The sequence below is a fragment of the Orcinus orca genome, chromosome 4 (genome assembly GCF_937001465.1).
Source record: "Orcinus orca chromosome 4, mOrcOrc1.1, whole genome shotgun sequence".
NCBI classification, from domain to species: Eukaryota; Metazoa; Chordata; class Mammalia; order Artiodactyla; family Delphinidae; genus Orcinus; species Orcinus orca.
Window position 1 is genome coordinate 89,924,282 of NC_064562.1, and position 22,616 is coordinate 89,946,897.

The following is a 22,616-nucleotide window of genomic DNA, read 5'->3' on the forward strand; positions in this document are numbered from 1 at the left end:
TAAGTTGCAAACAAAGCTGCTAAGTTCCCATGTCACTCCTGGACCCATTTGAGTTTTCCTGGAAATGCTCCAGATTCAGCCCAGCATGACAAGAAGCACAGGCTTCTGGGACACTTCTTGGGCCACATCTGTAGCTGAAAGAGCTCTTCAGAACTCTCTGCACCTGTCTCCCTGCTGATATTGGCAGAAGCAGAGCCATAATTGCTGAAGCTCTACAACTCTTAAAAAAAAAAAAAAGGCTTTTGGTAATATCCAAGCTCCTTCTCTTCTGCCACACTCCTTCTCTTTCTTAAGGTCTAGGAGCTGCCAGTGGTCAACTAGCCCAGCTCCCTTGCTCCTCTGCGTAGGCTCCAGGATTAAAATCCTGCCATCAAGGAGTTCACATTTCCTCGGCTCAGGAGAAAGAATCACCATGATCCTGTGCTTTTAAGTCCTGATGAAGTCTAACTACCTTCTTATATACATGGCTTAATTATAGCAATGAATTTTATATGTGATTGAGGTGCCATGACTTCACCATCATATTTTGAACATAGACGATTATAGTTTATTGTTTAATTCATGAGAATAAAATGATGTAAGTTTTGTGATTATAGACATATGGACCTGGGTGGGGGACTCAGGGTAAGTCCCCTGCCTCAAACCAGAAATGGACATTAGCTGTCTTTCAAAGATGGTCTTTGTTTGTCTATCCCTATCGACCTCAGAAAAAATATAAACAAACAAAAAGCTGGATACATTTTTAAACAAAAGAGACTGACTTTTCCTCTACATTCCTTATCCCAGTGACTCTCCTTGGGAAAAAGAAGAGGCAGTGACATAAATCTTATCAACATTTCTTCTCTTGGTGGAAGACTTTCCTTAAAGATAATTTAGTTGGATCCCTCTATTCAACAGATGAGGGAAGGGAAGCCCAGAAAGTCTCAAGGAATTATAAGTGTTTGACAGAGAACTGACACTGGAACCTCAGACTCGCTATGTCTGTCTGATCCAGTACTTTCAGCATTGTTTCACCATGCTTCTGAGTCATTAAGTCACCTGTGGGCACATGGGCAGAATTGTACATGCAACATTTTCAGCCATTCCCTACAGGCCTCTGGAGTGTAGTCTTTGTGCTAAAATAAAATCTGTCTTTTCTACTGTTTGCACAAGGCCAGTACAGGTAGATAGGCCATACTTTCCCTAAGGCTGTAGAATATTTCTGCGCTTTGAGGAAGGCTGTGGCCAGGAGAGAGGTGGGGTAGGGCAATGGTTTTCAAGTGCTTTCACCACAGTAAGAAATACATTTCATATTGTGACAAATCCCAAATAACATGACTATGAAGATGCAAGTATATGTATACAATGTAACTGAAATAAATTCCACAGAAAAACACTCGCCTTTATTATTTCAATGAATTCAGCTCTATTATATATATACATATACACACACATACACACACACACACACACACACACACACATATATATATATATATATTTAGTTTGTGACCCGCTGAATAGATTTCATGTCCCTTTCACCCTTTCATGAACGGAACATGAGTCTGGAGCTTTCATCTTGGTTGGTCTCAGCATGATCAAAGGCCTTTCCTGTCAGCATGTCCATGGGTGTGTCCTAGGAGAGCAGATGCTCTTTAAGAACTGGGCTTGTGTCTCCTCTTTCAAGCTGCTGAACCATCTTTTGGGTCCCCTCCCCATCTCTCTTCCCAAATAGGAGTGATCAATAAATGGTTTCAGGCCAACCTGTTCTACTCTATGCTGTGACCTTGAGCAAGTCACTTAAACTCTTTGATCCTCAGTCTCCTGATATATAAAATTAAAAAAAATTAATTCCATTTCACAAGGCTATTGTGAAAGGCAAAAAATATATTAAATGAGAAACTGCCTTCTCAACTTTAAAGTAAATGTTAGGCATAATTATAATTTTACCTATAACATGTAGGCCGTGACACATTAGAATTAAATGTACAAAGACATAGTGAACTGAAGCTCTGGGAGGTTTCCTGATGCTTCTGCAACTCTCTGGTATTTAATAAACTAACAAACACATTAATATATTCTAAAAACAGATTATTAAATCTATCAGTATCTATATAAAGTTATATGTCGTGACCTAACAAACCGTCTTAAAACTTATTGACTTAAATTCATAAAGAAAGTACAACGGTGGTTACCAGGGCTGGGAAGAAGGAGGAATGGGGAGTTAGTGTTTATTGGGGACAGAGTTTCACTTTGAGATGATGAAAAGATTCTGGAGATAGATCATGCTGGTAGTTGCACAATACTGTGAATGTACTTAATGCCACAGAACTCTGTACACTTAAAAATGGTTAAAATGGTAAATTTTGTTATGTATGTTTCACAATAGAAAAGAAACACAATGACTTAAAACCACAACCCTTTTAGAGTCAGGATTTGGGGCAGTGCTCAGCAGGCTTGGGTCACCTTTGCCCATTGTGGTGTCTCTTGGGACAGTTCACATGGCTTCATTGACCACTTTGATGCTGTCTCTTAGCTGAGATGCCTCTGTTGTCCACATGGCTCTCAGCCTCTGAGGCTTCTCAATACCTGTGGCCTCTCTCTACAGCTGGACAGCCTGGACTTCTTTACAAGGCAGTTGGGTTCTGAGAGAGAAAGCAGAAGCTCCAGATCTCTTAAAGGCTTGAAGTCCCAGGAAGTTGCTTCCATCCTATGCTTTTGGCCAAGTCAGCCATTATGCTGGCATAGATTCAGTGTGGAAGGCGACTGCACATGGCATGAATTCAGGGAGGCATGGTACATGCAGAACCATTTTCTAACAATCTACTGCAGCCTCCATGCCACATTGGTAGCATCTCTCCCTGCTCTGCTTATCTTAAATTCTGTTCTAGTGCAATTTCTACATATTAGCAGTGCGTGTGGTGGGTAAGAGGATGGACTTTTGCAGGAGGCTTCAAATGTTGGCCCTGCCGTTTGTTGGTTCTGTGACCTTTGGCAAGTTATTCACTGTATCTGTGTCTCAGTTTTCTTATCTGTGAAATGGGGATGGCAATAGTATTTATCTCATTGTGCTGTAAGTATTAAATGATGAATCTGAACTGAAAACTTAGTAACAGTGCCTGGCACGAAGTAAGAACTATGTAAGCATTTGCTATTATTGTTACTGTTGTTTTTGTCTATTTTGTTATAAAACAAATAGGGTGATACGGTGGAAAAGGTAGTATTTAGGGCTAACTAAGGCAGAAAGGCTAGAAACTTGCTTAAGTACACAGGACCTCCCTGCCTCACTGTTCTCACTTACATCTAAATCCCTTGCTGACATTTAAGCCTCTTTCCTTTTGTTCTGCCCACAGGAGACATGGAGAACAGCTGATCAATATCTCCTCATAATAATCCCCTGAACACCTGAAGACAGCTGTGAGAGCTTAAAGATTTGCTGAGGCTAATCTGAACACAGGTAATTGAGTTGATGATATGTTCAAATGCACATAAACTTGTGCCCGGGCACAGCTGTGAAGTAGTAATAGGCACCTCACACTTCCCTTGACCCCCTTAGGAGCTGGAGTGGTGGGTCTTGTCTGTATGCGGTTAGAGAGTGAGTCTCCTCTTTCTGAGCAGAAACCTGGAGCGGGTTTCTGAGGAGGACAATGCAAGCAGGGCCTGAGAGGCGCCATGTGTATGGCACTCTGCTGGTTCAAAAGAAGAGCTAAACCCAGGAACCGATCATGTTGAGCAGTTAATTAGCACCTCCTGTTTATTTCAGTGAGTTCTAGCGGAGCTCACCGGTGGACCTAGTGCTTAATCCAATAGGCACTTTTCAACCCTCAGCTTCCTAGACAGCACTGTCATATTTGTCATCCTCTCCTGTTTTGGAGTGAGGCAGAACATTGTGGGTTTTTTTCAAGTATTGGAGCCAGAATGCCTGGATTCTAGTTCTGGCTCTGCCACTTACCAGCTGCATGACCTTGTACAAGTTACTTGGCTGGTCAGTTTCATCTTCATCCTCATCTTCATCTGTAAAATGGGTTTGACAATAGTTCTAAATTATTGCGTTCTATGTATTTATTTATTTTATTTATTTACTTATTTTGGCTGCTTTGGGTCTTCGTTGCTGCGCTCAGGCGTTCTCTAGTTGCAGCAGGGGGCGCTATTCTTCGTTGTGGTGCGCGGCCTTCTCATTGCAGTGCCTTCTCTTATTGCGGAGCATGGGCTCCAGGCGTGCGGGCTTCAGAAGTTGTGGCACACAGGCTCAGTAGTTGTGGCTCACGGGCTCTAGAGCACAGGCTCAGTAGCTGTGGCGTACAGGCTTAGTTGCTCCGCGGCATGTGGGATCTTCCCGGACCAGGGCTTGAACCCATGTCCCCTGAATTGGCAGATGGATTCTTAACCACTGCACCACCAGGGAAGTGCCAGGGTTCTTGAAATATTAAAAAAGAATTTTTTTTTCTTAGCACAGTTGGGGAGCCATGGTAAGGATTAAAAATATTTTTTAAAAAACTCTTCTCCACTGACTTCTGGGATAGTGGCTCTTCTTCTGCCTGTTAGACCACTCCTTCTATGCCTCTTTGGCCGACACTTTTCTTTCACTCATCCATGAAAAATTAGCAGTTCCCCCAATGTCCTATCTTTGACCCTCTACTCTTCTCATTTTGTGTAACCTCCTGTATGATTCATGCCCTTGGTCTCAATTACTATCTGTACACTGATGTTTTGAAAACCTTTATCTCTAGGCTCCCTTTTCATTGTAGAGTATGTCTATCTGGATAGTCCAAGGCTCTTTAAATTCAAAAGGTCTAACACCAGGACACCCACCCCTGGCTATGATGGAGTAGAAACTGGTAACAGACTAGCCATCCCACCACTTTAAAAAAAAAAAAATCACTAAGGTGAGCAAAATATTTGAGTCAGCTGTTTCAGGCAGAGCACAAGTTTGTAATCCTTAAGAGAAATCCAAGCGGTGAGGCCCAGAATCACTATGCCTCTTTATCTGGGGGCTATTTCCCAACCAAGAAGCAATGAGCTGAGGTACCAGCTAAGCTGAGCAGACAGAGATTGGGGTCTGGGGCAGCTGAGCAACTCTAATCTGCAAGGTAGGGCACTGAGAGAAGGGAGCTTTGCAGAGGGAGGGCTCCAAAAATCCTGTGAGGATCCTCTGTGGGTGCTTGGCTAAAAGCTGGTTTGCACATGTGTAAGGTGAGACTATACAAGGATTACCAGATACCAACTTCTGTGGGGTTGAAAGCTGAGCAGGGTTATTAGAATTCAAGCAGTGATGAGGGTCATTGGAATGGTGGCACAGCCTAAGTGGAAAGCCACATTAATACTTTGTTAATAACACCTCAGGCATCCAGCTGGGACACCAGAAAGAACACATTTTAGAAGTAAGTATAATGTTCTAAAGCAGTATTTCTCAGATAGCTGTTCCTGGGCCAGTAACATTAGCATCACCTGGAAATTTGTTAGACATGCAGTTGGAAATACTAATTCTAGAGTCCCACCTCGGATCTACTCCATCAGAGACTCAAGGGAAGATGCCTAGAAATGTGTTTTTAACAAGCTCTTCAGATGATTCTGATACATGCTAAAATTCGAGAACAACTGCCCTACAATAGAAGACCTACAATAGAACTGCCCTAACAACGCCTAACACCAAGCTTGACAAGATCACAGGAGAAACAGCGTGAAGGCTGAGTGCACTAAGTCAGAGGGCTTGGGAAGATAGCTTGGACTTTCCAAAGATCTACCCTAAAAAACGAAAGCAAACAAACAAACAAAAATGCCTACACAAGTTCAAAGTGGCCAGACAATAAGTGAACTGCCTACTAAAACAAAAATCAAAACTTTTCAGAGGAAAATAACATACTACAGAATCCATGATTTCTACAATGCATCATCTGTAGCCTTAAGTATGACAATAAAAAATTACTAGACACGCTTTTACATTGGGACTTGGGAGCTGCTCTGTGGCGCTAGGAACAATGGTTTTCAGTGTAATGGAGCTCTTATGTGGAGAGCCTAAGCTTTTTTTAGATGCAAAGGAAAATTTCAAAACATACAAGAGAATATTGACTGGAAAATGACTTGGTTAAAACCTGACGATCTTACCAGCATCCTGCAGGTCGATGAATATTAAAGAAGCTAGGGATGTCACTGGTTGATGAGTAGCTTCATTTTGAATGAGGGGTCGCTGTCTGCCTATTGAAAGAGGCCAGTTTGCTGTGAAGTTCCTAAGGTGTAAACATTTCTGGCTAGTGCCAGATTTGAAATTTACTGTGTTGTATGAAAAACTGGTGAACAGGAAAACCTCTTCATTTTATGGATATGGAAAGAGAACAAAAATCAAGACGGATTATATTTTTTAATTTTGAAATTGATTTGTAAATAGATTTCTGAACCAACATCCGATCTAGATTAATGCATCCATAAGAGTCAAGCCATTTCTATTTAATCATGTCACTGCCCTAGAGTCATAACCTGTTAACCAGTATATTACTTTCTAGCTCCGAAACTATTTTTAATGGAAAATTCTTTTTCCGTTATCCAGCCTTGTAATTAAATAATTTTGAATGAATGTTCAGCCTTTGGTCGCCTCTCCGGATTTAAAATGCATGATTCTAATTACAGCCAAGTGAAAGTTTATAATACTGTGGGAAAATCCTTAGTAAGGTTTCTAGAGAGAGATGACTTGGTTTGGCAATCACAAGAACGGAGGATATGGAAAACCTTGGCTTTGTGCAGGGTACTAAGTATTACCGAATTAATGGAGGTGAGAGCATAGTGGAGAGACAGGATCTATTACTGGGGTGAGGGGAGAGAAAGCCAGGCATCAAAACAATCAGTATAATTACTAGCTGAATTATGGAATATTTAGTCCTAGTGTAATAGTAATATGAAAGGGTATTTATGCTAAAAAATAGGGAGGAGTAATGCTGAAAATTAAGAGAGCACAACATAACAATCAAGAGTCATGAGGGAAGGTTACTGATAAAATCTGGGTTAAAACTGGTCAAACATTGTACAGAATGGATTAGTGTAAACAGTAATAGCATCTGATGTAACCAAGGTGGTTAGGCCCCATGCATAATCATTTTCCCTAAATAGCTACATGAATAAATTGTTTCCAAGCCCATATTTAAATGTCACAGTCAGATGCCAATATTCTTGTCATCTTATAATAAACTCTTTTTCTTTAAAACAAACATTACTAGACACACACACAAAGGAAAACAAAAGTAGAAAATAGAAATCAACCCTAAAATTACTCAGATGTTGGATTTAGTAGACAAAGACATTAAGTCAGCTATTATAAAGATAGTCAAAAAATCAAAGGCAAATATGTTTAAGATAAACAAAAGTATGATCTGAATGAGTAAATAAGTAGGGAATAGATAGGGAATCTTGAAGATGGGAACTATAAAATAGCAGCGTAAACCCCAGAACTTTTCAAAGTAAAACAAGATAACACAATTCACTAGTAGCTTAACAGCAGATGGAAGATGGTAGAAGAGTCAGTAAACCTCAAGATTAATCAATAGAAATTATCCAATTTGAAGAACAGAAAAAAAATTGAAGGAAAATGAATAGATCCTCTGAGACCTGTGGGATAATATCAGATGTATGTGTAATTGGTGTCCCAAAAGGAGACAGTGAAAATGGGACAGAAATATAATAGAAGAAAAATATTCCCAAATTTGATGAAACCGTCAACAAACCTCCAAAGCTCAGTGAACCCCAGGCAATATAAATACAAAGAAAAACTACCTAGATACATCATTGTCAGGTTACCAAAAAATATAAAAATAAAGAGAAAAATTTGAAAGCAGCCAGAGAAGAATAATGCATTACATATGGGGCAACAACCATATGGAGGTGACCAGCTTCTTGTCAGAAACTGGAGAGAAGACAATGGAATGACAGCTTCAAAGTGCTTAAAGAGTCCATCACCAAATTCATTATCTTTCCACTTCTCACTGTGCTCATCATTCTCTAATCTCCATTTGAATTACTGGTCACCGTCCATTTGACTTTCCAAGTCAGAAAATTGGGAATCATTCTAGATACCTATTTGTCCTCTCTCCTTACATAATTGCGCAGCAGATCTTTTTGATTCTACTTTTAAAATGTCACTAAACTAGTCCCACCTGTTCATCCCCGTTTCTGTTGCTTTAAGTCAGGCTCCTGCTAGCTAATCTTCAGAAGTCAGATTGCCTGGGTTTGAATTTTGCCTTACTAGGCGTAACTTTGGGCACATTCTTTGACTTTTCTGAGTCTCAGTTTCCTGATCCGTAAAATGGGAATACGTAATAATAATAATAAACCTATCTGTGGAGAATTTTAAGATTGTACAGAAATTTTTTGTGTCGCCTCCATAACAGTCCCAGGTGAACTGGGTTATGCTACAGTTACAAACATCCTTCAAATCTCAGTGACCTACAACTGGAAGTCAATGGGGGCTCTGCTATCTGTTTTTCTCACTCTGGAACTTGGACGAAAGGTGCAGCCACTACGTGGAATACTGCCAGATGCCATGGCAGAGAGAAAGCAAGAGCCTAACAAATTTTGTTCCAGTTCTTAGTTCTTAAAGACTCCTAGTTTTCAAAGCTTCTTCCATTTCTTTGGCCGAATTAGGTCACACGGCTGGCCATATCCAACTTCAAAAGCAGGTCAGAGCAAGAGGGAGGAGAAATGGGGATACATGTATATGTATAGCTGATTCACTTTGTTATACAGCAGAAACTAACACACTATTGTAAAGCAGTTATACTCCAATAAAGATGTTAAAATAAATAAATAAATAAAATTAAGTAAACCATTAAAGGAAAGAAAAAGAAAAAAGCAGGTCAGAAATGTGCAGTTTTATTCTATGCTCAGAACAGGATGTGGTAGTAATTAGTGCTGGTGTCTGAATATTTCTGGTTCTCCTTTTGGACTCATGGTAGGGTTGCACTTCCCTTCTCCCCTGGAGTTGGTTATGGCCATGTGACACTTGGGCAGAAGCTTCGAGAGCCTATACACAATGAACCACGCTCCCTGCCTACAGCTGGGATGATGATCCCCTCTCACTGCTGTGAGGTATATATTGAGATGAAGTCTCCATTATCCTGGGTTTCTTTGTGGCTACGAGGAGCATTGCTCCCTGGCCAACCTGCATGGCACATGTGGTAGAAGCAAAGAATTATTTTGGTTGTTTTATGCCACTGAGACTTTGGGGTTGTTTCCTGTCACAGCATAACCTAACTTGCCCTGACTAATATACTACCTTATAGAATCATTGTGAGGATTAAATAACTTATGTCATGGGCTTAGCACAAGGTTAGCACTCAATATATGTTAGTAATTACCATTCTTGCTTGAACTCTCATACTAACCTCATAACCACTGGTGTCTGACCCTGCCCCATTTACTCCATCTACTCCATTGCCACCAGAGAGATCTTCCTAAAATGCTAATCTGATCGTTCACTTTCCTATGTGAAATCCTTCAGTTTTCTCCTGACTTTGATAAAGCCTAAATTCCCTAGCAGGGGTCTAGAGCTTCCATGGCCTGGACCCTGCCTGCCTCTCCAGTCTCATCTCCCACTAATCTCCCAAAGGTCCCCTGGGATGCAGCCACATCAGGCAACCAGTTCTTGTTCTGCTCTTCTTACATTCATGTCATTGCAAATGCTGTTCCTTCTGCCTGGAATGCCCTTCCTTCCCTCAGTCCACAAAGCAAACTGCTTATCGTTCTTCAAGACAGCTCGAAGATCATCTCCTCTATGAATCTACTCTGATACACTCAGTAAGAGTTAGCTATAGTCCTCTGTTATGCACTAATTGTTTCCTTGTCTATTTTCATTAGACTGTAGCCCTGAATGGCAAAGATTTTGCCCACTTCTTTTTTGTAGCCCAAGTGCTTAGCACTATGCCTTCCATGAGCCAATTATGTGTTTAATACCTGTTTATTGAAAGAGTGAATAAATGACTATTCATTGAAATACTGTTTCTAATACAATTCATTAATTAGGACACACCAAGGTGGGCAAAGTTTCCAATTTTTCTTCTTAGACATGACAGGACCTAAAAATAGGAAAGATTTTCAAAATAAAAGCAATGCCAACTAAGGTAATTTGGAATTCCATATTTTTTATTCTGAAAATTCCAGGACTCATCTCCAAATTCAGTTCCATGGTTGTCACATAAGTGGTAGGGTAATGTAATAGGTAGAGGTGATAGCTGTTACATGAAATGCTTATTTTTTGACATTTTGGATACCTGAGATACATGACAATATTTTATATGACAATATTTTTATGACAATATTTTTATATGACAATATTTTATTGACAATATTTTTGTCAATAAATTTGACAAATTTATATGACATTTATATATGACAATATTTTTGATATAATGAAAATATTTTATATGACAATATTTTTGATATAATGCAAAAACAAACCATCAATAGATAAAATACCTCAGGAATATACATCTAATTAGTATTCTATGGGTGCACTTTCTTTTACAAATTGTAGCCTTACTAGCCTTGAACATCTGCAGTCACTTTTCTGGTAGGATTACTGCCCTTTCTATGGCAGACACTTACTATTCCTTTAATCTGCAGCTTCCTTGAGAGTTCTTTATTGTCTCTCTTACTAAGAATGGTAGCTTTTTTCTGTTGAGTTTTCAGAACTTTTTACCTCCACTTCCACCATAAAATTCATAACCATTACGAAGGGTATTGTTTGAGATTTTTCCAACAAAACTTTCTCTTTCTGAGTCCATGACTTGATTTCTATGGGCCATAAAAATTGCAGAACGCTTATATTGCCCATTACTATCAAACTAACATAGTTTTGCAAGGCTGAGGTAGTCCAATAGCAAAATTTCTAAATAAGAGAACTCTAAAAACCAGACTTCCCTGGTGGCGCAGTGGTTAAAAAATCCACCTGCCAATGCAGGGGACATGGGTTCGAGCCCTGGTCTGGGAAGATCCCACATGCCACGGAGCAACTAAGCCTGTGCACCACAACCACTGAGCCTGCGCTCTAGAGCCTGCGAGCCACAACTACTGAGCCCACGCACCTAGATCTCCTGCTCCACAACAAGAGAAGCCACCGCAATGAGAAGCCCACGCACACCGCAATGAAGAGTAGCCCTCGCTCGTCACAACTAGAGAAAGCCCACGCGTAGCAACGAAGACCCAACGCGGCCAAAATTTAATTAATTAATTAATTAATTTTAAAAAGAGAGAACTCTAAACACCTAAGAAATATATCTCAAAGATTTATAAAGATCAGATGGAGCAGAGGTTGAGGTGAGGAGGGCATGCAATAATCAGTATGAAAAGGAATCTTGAAACGTGGGTATAAATCAACCCGTGTGTGGCAGAGTACAGGGACCCAGAGTGACTTGGAGAAGGTCTTCACATAGGAAACTGCCTCTGCAGGTTACGTCTTCAGAAAAAAAGGAAACATGGCTAATGAAGAGATAAGTGTAGCTCCCAGTCAAGGAAAGGTATGACTCAGAAATGCAACACTTCTGAGAAAAAATGTGGCACCACCCACATGGGCTAGTCTTTAGACCTGGGAGTTGGTGTAACTGCACTTAGCAGATGGGAGGAAAGAGAAGAGCAGAAACACAGTTCTGGGACAGGAAAAGGACATCGCCAAAAATACTTATCTCCTCTCATACACCAGGGTGTTTTGACCCTCCAAAGACAAAAATGACTTCAACCATAGGGACTTCCCTGGTGGTCCAGTGGTTAAGACTCTGTGCTTCCACCACAGGGGGCGTGAGTTAGATCCCTGGTCAGGGAATTAAGATCCCACATGCTGCATGGCACGGCCAAAAAAAAAAAAAAAAAAAAAAACCAAAGGCATCAGCCGTAGTTGGTGATTTCAAACAGGAAATGTAAATTCCACAAAGAGAAAGAATTGGAGCAATAGCACAACCGTGTCAGCAATGGTGGGAAAACATATGTCACGTTGACTGAGCTGACATTTTAAATTTATTTATTTATTTATTTTTGGCTGTACTGGGTCTTCGTTGGTGCGCGTGGGCTTTCTCTAGTTGTGGCGAGCGGGGGCTACTCTTCGTTGCAGTACGCAGACTTCTCATTGCGGTGGCTTCTCTTGTTGCAGAGCACGGGCTCTAGGCGCAAGGGCTTCAGTAGTTGTGGCACGTGGGCTCAGCAGTTGTGGCTCACGGGCTCTGGAGCACAGGCTCAATAGCTGTGGCGCACAGGCTTAGTCGCTCCACGGCATGTGGGATATTCCCAGACCAGGGCTCGAACCCGTGTCCCCTGCCTTGGCAGACGGATTCTCAACAACTGCGCCACCAGGGAAGCCCTGAGCTGACATTTTAGGTTCAAATAGTCTGTGGAATTGTGAAGGGGACCCATCCAGCGTTTAGCATGTTGTGTCTATGAGAAAACATGCTCTCGGTTGAAAATGAGGCTGGAGTACAGGCTATTTCTCATTTGTGGCAGTTTGTATCCAAGTAGCCACCTCTTTCAAGTGCATAACATCTTTAGCAGAATATGACTAGTCACGCAGTGCAAAGGAATTGGCAAATTAAACATTTAATGGTCACTGAAGAGAAAAGTCCATTTTTATTTTTATAAAGAAACCAACTGCATAGATACAAGGAACAACAAAAGGAATGTAGTTACTGAAGTCAGTTCTTTCTTGGACTGGGTCTGAAATACTCTGAACATATGGATTGTTTATTATTACTGTTTATTAGTTGTAGTGAAACATGCTTTAGAGAAAGACCACATCAGATCACATAATAAAATTTTGTGATTAGCAAGGAGTTCCCAACATTCATCAATCCAGATTGATATTGTAGTTCTTGGTCTTCCATTTCCTAAACTTGCTTCAGATAATAGACCCGGGGATCTGATCATTCTTTGTTATTTCAGATGAAAATGAATGAACAAAAATAGAAGTAATGGTCTGTGTGGAATTATTTGCTGGCATTAAGTTAGGGTTTCAAGGAGAGGGACGTATCTGCTCCCTGTGTTGGGTATCTGTTGTCTCTGTGGTAGCTTGAAAAGCAAGTCAAATATTATGCTGGTCAAGACACACGTCTACCCAAGTGTCTTTGTATTTTCAAGTTAAAATGAAATAACTTTTCCCAATTTTAGAAAGAGATAAAAGGCCATCTTCATTTTGAGTGATATTACCTGAAAACAGCAATTTTTCCCAGATGGCAAAGAATCCCCCAATTGTTTCAAAGAATGTCTGAAACACCAAAAGCTGAAACCACTGGATTAGATTGGGATTCAGGAGTCTTCTGTGATAGAGAACTAGGCCAAGTTGAAAATTTTTTGCAAGGAGGACCAGAGATTAAGGAAGTCCATCTTCAAAATATATTTGAAAAGCCTTAAGAGCATGCCGGTGTAAGAAGTCAGCAAATTGGTGAGACTGAGGATTAACAGCTATACAGGATGGTTGGTTTAGTAATGCTCCTGAACTCAGAGAGTATTTGTTTCTCTGACTCATGTGGGTCAACCAGAGGGAGGTGTACAGGTAAGGTGGGGGAAGGGATGATGGTATGTAGTTGTTAATACCACATTCCTAAGTTATTATTGATTCTATAAACTTTAATGATTATGTATAATTTATCTTAAAATTTCAAATAATCTTAAAGCAGGAAATGAGATTTTTATATTGATTAAATAAATGCATAGGTTAAAATGTACCAAATGGTACTTGAGGGCCCTCATTTAGACTCCCTTTTGCAGAGTTCACGGTAGCCCTTTCAAATAGATCGGTCATGATTCACAATACTTACAATCATTTAAACTATAATCTCAAGAGAAATGATAAAATCAAAGTCTTCCTATCTAACCCCTAGTGACTCTCAATTTTTACTCTATAAGGATTTCTGTCCTTTCTTCAAAGTATCCACCATTGTTAAGGGTGAAAGGGACATAGCCAACATCCCAGTGGTCCTTTTCTACAGGAGGGTGAAGTCTGTCTGCTTTCAAAGTACCACCTACTTCTACCACTACACCCTGTAATTGTCCAAAAGGAAGAGTATAGTCAGAGCAAGCTCCCAGAATACATAATCCCTTATAAAACATGTTCAACCGGAGCACAGACCCTTTCAAGTACATTGCATAGCTCCCTGGTGACTTATCTGAATGCTCCACTCAAAGCTTACTCTGTATGGCAGGGTCAGATTGAGACTGCAAAACTGTACAAGTGTGCTTCCAAGCATCTCCACCAAAAACTTCCACTGAGCCATGCAGATGATCTGGTTAGATCACCAGTCTTTGGGCGGGTATCATGACTTCCTGCCTTAAATGTATGCCCATCAACCTTTTGGGTTTCATTGCCATTCCCACACAAAGAGGCCCTTACACTGTCAGAAAGTTCTAGATCAATTGTCCCCAACCTTCTTCTTTATTAAAATCTCTTTATTAGCATCAACACATTGTAACTTTATTTGGACTTTTATTGAGTGAGAAAACTACATAACTGCAAAAAAAAATTACTAGCTACCTAAAATTGAGAATTAACTTATTAATCAACATTATCTATAGGTATTTTAAAAAATAATAGTTATATATGAAATATAGTCAGTCTTCAGGCAAGACTTGAAGACCTGTTTTACTTCTCTTTTGGTTGCAAATAACAGAAACAAACTCTGGCCAGATTAGATTAAAAGGTTCCAAGGAAAAGATAAACACCAAGCCGTGGGAAGGGTCACGGTCAGTGGCAGTTCATGGCTTCATTTGTCTAGTCGATGACAAGAGTCAACTCATCCCAAAGAGTTACATCCTCCCAAAAGGGAGAGATCTTCAAAAACTTACTCAAATTCTATAGCTTTTTTTCCTGAAGATCACACAGTATTAGTTGGCTAGGGCTGCCATAACAAAATTCCATAGTCTGTGTTGCTTAACAGAATTTTTTTTTTCACAGTTCTGGAGGGTGGAAATCCAAGGTCAAGGTGCCAGCAGGATTGGTTTCTCCTGAGGTGTCTCTCCTTGGCTTGCAGATTTTCACCTTCTCATTGTGTCCTCACATGGTATTTTCTCTCTGTGCACATCCCTGGTGTCTCTTGCCCTTTTTATAAGAACACTAGTCATATTGGATTAGGGTCACCCTTGTAATCTCATTTAACCTTAGTTACTTCTTTAAAGGTCCTATCCCCAAATACATTTACATTGGGGTGGGGGGGGTAGGGCTTCAACATATGAATTTTGAAGGGACACAATTTAGTCTATAATAGACACCATATCTGTTTTTTCCTCAGTAGGACTTATAAACTGCCATTGGCCAAAAGCACAAGAATCCCACCAGGTTGGGCACCTTCTTTTTTTTTTTTTTTTGGCCATGCCTTGTGGCTTGTGAGATCTTAGTTCCCCAACCAGGGATTGAACCCAGGTCCACGGCAGTGAAAGCCCACGTCTTAATTACTGGACCACCAGGGAATTCCCTGGGCACCTTCTTAAGTAGGTAGGATTAAACAATTTTGATAACTCAGAGGTGAACACCAAATAAGCACTGACCCAGGAATGTCACACTTTACAGGAACACCTCCTGGCAGATTTCAGTATTGCTAGTTCACTAGCTGCTCATTTTGAAGTTCCAATGAGCAAGGAGTTCCATGATTAGCATATCTAGGCTGCTGTATGGAATTTTTAAAATATCTGTGGAATCATCCTTATAGAATAGACTCAAGGCCAAATGGAGATAGTACATTTTTTGACTTCCAAATTAGGGAAAAGCAAGGAAACACTACATGTTTGGCTGCTTTCAACCAAATTCTTTCTTCAAATGACATAATATCATTCCTTACAGGTTTGGATGCCACTGTCATGGGAAAAAATGAGGGAGGTAGGGAAGAGTTAGTTACATGTTATTCAGTGAAAACTGGAATTTGAGCAAAATCTTATCCAGAAAAGAAAGAAAAAGCATTGAGACTTAGAGGTTTTTGTTTGTTTGTTTGTTTTTGCGGTACGCGGGCCTCTCACTGTTGTGGCCTCTCCTGTTGCGGAGCACAGGCTCCGATGCACAGGTTCAGCGGCCATGGCTCACGGGCCCAGCCACTCCGCGGCATGTGGGATCTTCCCGGACCGGGGCACGAACCTGCGTCCCTGCATCAGCAGGCGGACCCTCAACCACTGCGCCACCAGGGAAGCCCGAGACTTAGAGTTTTACCAAACTTCCAACCAACTTGGACCATGATCCCAAACAAATACCGTTGACCTGTGAATAACTCGGAGATTAGGGGTGCCAAACTTCTGTGCAGGTGAAAATCTGTGTATAATTTATAGCTGGTCCTCCAGATCCCCGGTTCCTGGTTCCTCCCTAAACACAGTTCTTCCATATGTGCAGTCCAGCATCCGCAGATTCAACCAACCTCAGATAGTGTAGTACTATAGTATCAATATTTACTACTGAAAAAAATCTGCTACGAGTGAACGGAGCAGTTCACACCTGTGTTGTTCAAGGGTCAACTGTACATGACCTCTCAGATCAAAGACACATTTTCCAAAAACTGAAAAGCCCTTACCAAACAAGTTGAAGGTACAAAAAGATCTAAACTACAGCTATATATAACCCAATATGTAATATCTATAATTCAAACCTTATTACTTTAAAAAAGTATGGATTTTTATCTGGGCTTACAGCTTCTTTCTCCTCTAATTATGTGCCGAAATAAACAGAGTTGTTCATATTCTGGTACATAAAGTCACTTCTATAGTATTGCCTGCTATTAATTATCACATGAATAGTATCAAAGTATAGTATTACCTGGAATGAGTAGTTTTAAGTATTAGTCCAAGGAGGAAAACCTCTTTCACCAACTAAATGCCCTGGCAAACACTGGCACCTCCCAGGCACAGGCACTGCTGCCTCTCAGCAAGGAACAGTCAGTCCCAGGGGTGCCATATTGTTGAACGCAGATAGATATCACCAGCACAGAACAGAATACCATGTCCTCACCTGTGTTAAAAACAAATCGGTGGGGCTTTCCTGGTGGCACAGTGGTTAAGAATCTGCCTACTAATGCAGGGGACATGGGTTCGAGCCCTGGTCCGGGAAGATCCCACACACTGCGGAGCAACTAAACCCATGCACCACAACTACTGAGCCTGTGCTCTAGAGCCCGTGAGCCACAACTACTGAGCCTGTGTGCCACAACTACTGAAGTCCACACGCCTGGAGCCTGTGCTGCACAATAAGAGAAGCCACCACAATGAGAAGCTCGCGCACCTCAACCAAGAGTAGCCCCCGCTCACCGCAACTAGAGAAAGCCTGCACGCAGCAACGAAGACCCAACGCAGCCAAAAATATAATAAACAAATAAATTTATAAAAAACAAAACCAAAAAACATATCTGTGAAAATGGTCTACTTGATATATTATCGTGTAAATGTTCATACTGTAGTCTGTGTATAGACTATCTTAGGAAGATGTATGAGACTATAGTATCAGTATTGCTTCTGGGAGCCCACTGTCTGGATGCCTTGGGTGGGAGAAAAACTTAGTTTTTATTGTTTATCTTTTCGTACCCTTTTAAGTTTTGTAGGATGTCAAGTATTGCTAATTCCAAAATAAATAAATAAACCATAATTTGAAAAATCCATGCCACTGTCTGATAAGAGAGTAGGTTAGGCTGGGGGTGAAGAGAGAAGCCTTAAGTGACTCACTTTTGCTACTCAATGCCAGGCCCTACTGTGAGCATTTTGTAAATATTTAATTCAGGCCTCACCACAGCCCTATGAAGTAGATGCTCTACAGGTGAGAAAACTAAGCACAGAGAGGTTAAATAATTTGCCCAAGGCCACATTGAAAGAATACAGCAGAGACAAGAGTTGAACCCTAGCAGCGTGGCTCTAGAGTTTATGCTCTTATGGATGCTGTGTTTGCATCATGATGTCATGATGTGAAAACTATGCCTTAATCATATCATAGTTAACACAGTCAACCCCAATATCCTGAAATTAATTCAGAACCCCATCCCACCCCCCTTTTACTTTTTCTGGGCCTTCAGTAATGTGCAGAGGCCATTCCTTCTTCATTTTTAAGGTGACAGAACTTAAGTCAATTCCCAAAATTCAGTTGGGTACTATAAAAGCCTGAGCTCAAAGTCCTGTGTTGATGAACTCCACCAAAGTACATAGGAAGGAAGAGGAAGAGGCAGCTTTGCCAAAATTATTTAATAAGGGAGGGAGAAGTATTGTGTTGGCCAAAAAGTTCGTTCGGGCAATATCTTACGGAAAAATCTGAACGAACTTTTTGGCCAATCTAATAATATACTCAGAAGATAAGGGAGGAACTCAATCTTTGTCTTGTTAAATTAGATCAAATAGAATTTCCAAATCATCACATCAATGCTCCAATTAAAATAGAGATCACTTATTATGTGCAAAATATTATTTTAACATCCATAAATATGAGAAAGATCGTAATAAGTATTTACCATGGACAATTCAGTCTCGTCTTATGCTTGATTCACTGAGTAGCTCAGATACTTATCTGCTCCCTGCACCAAAGGGGTCCTCATGCGTTAACAGTGGCTAAATTGATTGTCTACTATTTTACACACATACATTATCTCTAATTTTCAGGGAAATTCTCTGAGCAAAGCATTTGTTGTAGGCAAAATTTTTTAAGATGGCCCCCAAAGCTGTCTCGCCCTAACCCCTAGAACCTATGAATATGATGAGATTTCACTCTGGTGATTATTTTATGTTATATAGCAGAGGTGACCTTAAGAAAGGGGGATTATCTGGGTGGGCCTGATCTAAATACACGAGCCCTGAAAAGCAGTTAGCCCTTAAATGGGTGAGAGCAGAAGTCAGAGACACTCCAAGTGTTAGAAGGACTTGATGTGCAGTCCCGGTCTGAAAGATGGAGAGGCCTCAGAGAAGGAACATAGGCGCCTGAAAGAGCTGAGAGAGGCCTGCAGCTCTCAGACCTACAACTGCAGGGAACTGAATGCTGCCGAGAACAAAAAAGCGCTTGGAAGAGGACCCTGGGTTCTAGGTGAGAACACAGCGGATGGATACCTTGATTTCAGCCTTGTGAGACGACCCAGAGAAACCAGTTATGCCACCCGGGACTTCTGACCTACAAAACTGCGAGACAATAAACAGGCGTTGTTCCAGTCCTCTTGATGTGTGCAATTTGTTACGCAGCAGTAGAAAACTAATATACATTAATATCCCCCTTTTACAGAGGAGGAAACTGAAGCTGAAAAAAGTCAAGTAAACTGGTTAAAACTATCTTGTGGGGAATTCCCTGGCTGCGCAGTGGTTAGGACTCCGGCTTCCAATGCAGGGGCCTTGGCTTTGATCCCTGGTGGGGGAACTAAGATCCCGCAAGCCGTGTGGCCAAAAAATTAAAAAATAAAAGTGGGACTGTGGTGAGGACAGGGTTTGACTTAGGCTTGACTTCCCAGCCAGTTCACCTTTCTCGCTCACGGCCATACCACATACAGTGGGGGAAGCTGACGGCCCTGCCCACCCGCTGCTGAGTAATGTGTTAACCAATCAGGAGCCACGGGGGTAAAAGGAGTAAAGTTCTCTCTGGCTGAGGAAAGGATGACTCAGATTCTTATTTTTAGAAACCAACATGAAAGTATTGGCTGAACAATAGCTAGGTTTTCTACAGAGATCTTGATCCGTGGGCGTGGCCTCCACTATCTGCTCTGTTGAGATGTATTAGTTGGTCTCCTTTTTTAGCTGCAAGCACTAGGTGACTGATTTTCAAAGAAGTGGAGCTGAATGGATTTAGACAGATTAACATTCTAACAACAAGAAATGGGGGAAGAAGAGCGAATCCTGCGGTGCTTGCTAACGTATTGAAACAGATTCAATAAAACCCCCCTCTCCAAGGCCTAGCTTTGTAAATATTTGCGTTATAAAGATATGTCAGTTTAAAAGGGAGTAGTTTCGAAGAGCAGTTGCCAGCAGGATCTGGTCCCAGCTCCCTATGTGACCTTTCTTCCTCCTTCCGGCTTCCTCCACTCCAATCACAGGGCCCCTGGGCATTCCCTAGAACCTGCCAAGAGCTATGCTGCCTCAGGGCCATTGCCCTTCTGTTCTCCCTGGCCTGGAACGTTCTTCCTCTAGTGCCTGCCCTGAATTCACTCAGACCACTGTTCAAGTGGTATCTTACTTGAGTGTCTTTCCCTGACCATCTTATTTAAAGCATCTGTGCTCCCCGCCTGTCACTCTCTCCTTACCCTGCTGTATTTTTCTTATAGCACTTTGACCACCTGAGACTCCTTACACATAAAAATATATTTATTTGTTATCTTCTGTCTCCCACACTAGAATGTAAGCTCTAGGAGGGCAGAGAAGATTTGTTATATTCTTTGCTGCATCCCCAGTGTCCAGAAAATTCATGGCATATAGCGGACAGATATTTGTTGAATGAATTAATAAATCAGGAACAACAGCATTGCATCTGTTTAAATAATTTGTCTGGGACTTCGCTGGTGGCACAGTGGTTAAGAATCCGACTGCCGATGCAGGGGACACGGGTTCGAACCCTGGTCCAGGAGGATCCCACATGCCACGGAGCATCTAAGCCCGTGCGCCACAACTACTGAGCCCGTGTGCTGCAACTACTGAAGCCCTTGCGCCTAGAGCCCGTGCTCTGCAACGAGGGAAGCCACCGCAGTGAGGAGCCCGTGCGCCACAACAAAGAGTAGCCCCCCCGCTCTCTGCAGCTAGAGAAAGCCCACGCACAGCAATGAAGACCCAATGCAGCCAAAAATAAAAAATAAATAAAAATAAATTTTAAAAAAATTAAATAATTTGTCACTCCTGAGGTATCTCTGCATCCACTTTGTTTTCTCTCTCTTTTAAAGCATTTGCTAACATGTTCGATATGGAACAGATACTTGATTGCATGGTTATACAAAATCCAGAATAAAAAAAGATTGAAAACCAGAAACAGACTAAGAATGAAGTTCTTCCTTGCCTTTCAATAGTTATGTGACCTTGGAAAAGTCAATTATTGCTCTTGGCTCCAGACGTCTTGTCTTTTAAATAGCGATAGAGTCTTTTTTTTTTTTAATTGAAGTATAGTTGATGTACAATATTATATACATTACAGGTGTACAACATAGTGATTCTCAACTTTTAAGGTTTATATTCCATTTATAGTTACTACAGAATACCGGCTATATTCCCTGAGTTGTAGCACGCAAATTATAGAGTCTACTTTGAAGGACCAAAGCAAATGGGATCTAGAGGTTTCTTCCTACACTAAGATCCTTTGAAATTTGAATTCACTTGGTAGAGAAACAGGAAATGTCGATTTTAGCTTTCCCAATGTTAAATGTACACTGAGTATGTAACTTAGGACACGTCCTTTAACCTCTCTAGACCTCCAGAGAAACCAACATATTTTTGAGGTCAGATCTTAGTCACCAGCAGGGGTGGAGGTGGTGCGGAGCTGGGTCAACCAGATGTCCTGGTGTTTGCAAGACCTTGATCTCTGTCTCTACAGGGCATGGGTCCACCTGTTGTTTGGTTGGGGTGAGGCTCAAGACTGAAATGTTGGTTCAGTAAATATTATCTGAGCACTCGCCATATGCTATGTGCTGGAGGATACCACAGTGAACACTGCAGACAAGGTTCCTGCCCTCTTACATTCTAATGGTAGGAAACAGATGATAAATAGGTAAATTATAAATGAATCAAGACAAAATGATAAGTTCTAGGAAGGAAGCAGAATGTTATAATAGAGAATAGCAGATAGGAACTATTGGGTTAACTTGGATCAGGGAAGTCCTTTCTGGAGCATTTAAACTGAGCTTTAAAGGATAAGAAAAATCCAGCTACAGGAAGAGCATTCCAGGCCAAGGGAAAGGCAGGCCTAACCAGCAAGGCCTTGAGAAGGGAAAGGGACATTCTAGGACCTGACAAAGGCCAGTGTGCAAAGGGTGTAATGATTGAGGGGACAGTGGCATGAAACGAGGCCATGAGGCAGGCAGGAGTCACTTTCTGTAAGGCCTTACAGGCCATGCTTAATGTGACCAGTCACCCCTATTGCCCAGAACTGAGGAGTTTCCTGAGATGTGGGACTTTTAGTGCTTAGATCAGCAAAGTCCTGGGCAAGACACGGGATGAATTGGTCACCCATGGTAGAGGGTTGTACTCTAACCTGTCTGCAACAGGCAGCCACTGAAGGGTTTTAAGTAAGGAAATGATATGTCTTGCCTTCTCTTTTCAAAGGTCATTCTTGGCTTTTGTGTGGCAAAAGGATTGGAAAGGAGCTAAAGATGGAAAAGAAGGAGGCCAACTAGCCAATTATTGCAATCCTCCATGCAAGAGAGGATGGTGGATTGAAATAGATTGGTGGCATTGAAGATGGAGAGATGTGGATGGATGGAAGACACATTTTGGAGGTAGAATGAATAGGACTTGGGAATGTATGTTAGTGTTAGTGAAGTGAAAGGAGTTAAAGATAACTCCTGGGCTTCTGATTTTAATAACTAGGTAATGATTTTTTTTCAGAGGGAAATCTGAGAAGGACTAGATGTGGAATTTGGTGGAGGACAGGGATGGAGGTATCTAGAGCTCCATTGGGAGGAAAATGTGATATTTGGAGTGAAGACACTCCTATTGTTGATGTTCAAAGTATTTTGTAAGCAGTAACTAATTAGTTCTCATAACAG

At 41.2% G+C, this 22,616-nt stretch overlaps 1 long non-coding RNA gene across 1 annotated transcript in view; it reads left to right on the forward strand.

Annotated features, from left to right (window-relative positions):
• The window catches only part of LOC125964345 (uncharacterized), a 56,989-nt gene extending 34,752 nt beyond the window's left edge, over positions 1–22,237 (forward strand). Inside the window, exons 2-3 of the long non-coding RNA XR_007477301.1 lie at positions 3,333–3,436; positions 22,174–22,237. This is a non-coding gene — a long non-coding RNA (uncharacterized LOC125964345). The remainder of the gene's footprint in view (positions 1–3,332; positions 3,437–22,173) is intronic.
• Positions 22,238–22,616: the final 379 nt, after the last annotated feature.